The sequence below is a fragment of the Cervus canadensis genome, chromosome 11 (genome assembly GCF_019320065.1).
Source record: "Cervus canadensis isolate Bull #8, Minnesota chromosome 11, ASM1932006v1, whole genome shotgun sequence".
NCBI lineage: Eukaryota > Metazoa > Chordata > Mammalia > Artiodactyla > Cervidae > Cervus > Cervus canadensis.
In genome coordinates this window covers 74,059,828-74,062,193 of record NC_057396.1, presented here as the reverse complement: position 1 = coordinate 74,062,193, position 2,366 = coordinate 74,059,828, and positions in this window count along the sequence as shown.

Sequence of the window (2,366 nt, the reverse complement as noted above, 5' to 3'; positions counted from 1 at the left end):
AAATAACCATCATACAACCATTACCGTACCGCCATCTAACTCCAGAATCATTGTTTCATCATTCGAAACTAAAACCTGAACCTATCAAACAGCTCCATACTGTCCCCCCATCCCCGCCTGCCTGCTGGTGACCACTGTTCTATTTTCCATCTCTGTGGATTTGACTGATCTTTGCTTCGCATGTGGCGCGAATGGTAAAGAACTCTCCTGCCAATGCAGGAGATGTAAGAGACACGGGTTTGATTCCTGGGCTGGGAAGATCCCCTGGAGAAGGAAATGGCAACCCACTCCAGTATTCTTGCCTGGAAGGACCCACGGACAGAGGAGCCTGGGGGGCAACAGTCCACAGGGTGGCACAGAGTCAGACACAACTGAAGCGATTTAGCACAAGTACTTCACATAAGTGGAATCATATAATATTTGTCCTTTTGTGTCTGGCTTATTTCACTTAGCTTGTCAGGGAACATTTAACAGGATTCCTGAATGCTGTTTTCTATTTCTCATAAATCCTCTGTTCCTTATCAGTTCCTAGCAATGGAAACGAGTGAAATGTCATGCAGTTCTCAGGACTGAGATCTTGGGAAAGGGTATCTGCTTGGATTCCTTTCAGTAACTCCCTTCAGTGACTCTTTTCTGCTTCAGCGACCTTGTATCTATTAGACTATCCATATTGTGACTACTGGTAAAATTTCATCCTGCGTAATAGCTGAATAATCATCTTACTAAAGATATATAAGCCTGTGTTTCTGCTAATAAAATACCCTTGCTCCATCAGAGCTTGGATCCCTGTGTCTTTCTTTCTTTCTTCCTTTCTTTCTCTCTCTCTCCTCCCTCCAGCTCTCTCTTCCACTTTCTTATCGTCGACTCTGAACCACCAGGTTCTGGTCCATTAAAGGGCCACAACAAGTGGCGCCTGAACAGGGACCTGGCATACGTGATATTTCAGACGGAGTGACTCAGAGTCTATTGAGGTCAGTAAGTACTAATACACGGGTCAAACAGCTGAAAAGCCCCATCATTTCTCTACTTTACTTCACCGTTTGTTCAAAAAGACCTTTTTTTTTTTTTTTTCATAGTATACATGCTGTTCTTTTGAAATATCCCACCCTCACATTCTCCCACAGAGTTCAAAAGTCTGTTCTGTATTTCTGTGTCTCTTTTTCTGTTTTGCATATAGGGTTATCGTTATCACCTTTCTAAATTCCATATATATGTGTTAGTATGCTGTAATGTTCTTTATCTTTATCTATCTTAAACAAGTGTTTATAAACCATGATGATATTATTCTCTGGCTAAATATGTAGTAATATCTATCTTTTAAATCTTAAAGCAGAAAACTATGAGATCTCTGTCTGTCTGGATATATATTTATGCCTCAATGTATGTTTTTGTCTCTAGATAATATTGCTGAGGTTAATTTATGAATGAACTAAACAACATTTCATGGTTTCAGAAAGAAAGTAGGATGCATGTTTTCAATAAAAAGGGTATAAGAAATGGAATTACATTTTATTAACAGAAAAAGGAAGTATGGCTTATAGAGGGCTATTCTATGAATAGACAAAGTGATGAATATAGAAAGTGTAAAAAAGATTTATAAAAGGTGAGATAAAAAAAAGTTCCATGTGTGGTACATTTTGTTAAGAAAAAAAGAAAGAAATATGGCTTATAGATGACTGTTCTATGAATGGACAAATAAAGTGATGAATACAGAAAGTGTAAAAAAGGTTTGTGGAAAGTGAAACCCAAGAAGAAAGTTCTATGTGTGGTACATTTTATTAAGAGAAAAAGAAGCATGACTTACAGATGAATACAGAAAATGTAAAAAAGGTTTGTAGAAAGTAAAAGAGAATTTTATACATTATACAAGTTTCTTAAGACTTATGACTTTACTATTAACTGCTAGCTATAGCTATATTACTTTCTGTGTCACTTGTTTTGGAAGATTATTTCTTACATTAACAAATGTGTGACTGAGCTTATGACATAATGCTGATATACAGTTCCATATGAGATCAATGATTGTATTAATATAACTCTGGATATGAGAAAAAGCAACAAGAGGAAATATTTTCCTGGACCAAGAGACTAGTAAGAGAGTGGTCCAGAGACTTTTGCTACTTGCAAGGCCTGGTCCAATAGCAGCACACTGAGTGGCCTATCAATGAAATCTTCCCTAGACCTGGGAAGGAGCCTTCCCAACACCATGAGACACAATGGCCATAAGATGCCCCCCAATCATGGTCAAATACGTGGCTATGAAGGGACCTTGCTGCCTGGACATTGATACTTGCCAGCTGCCTCAACAAAGATTACATCATGTCCACTGCAAGCTGCTGACTTTCAACACCCCCCAAAAGGAGTTC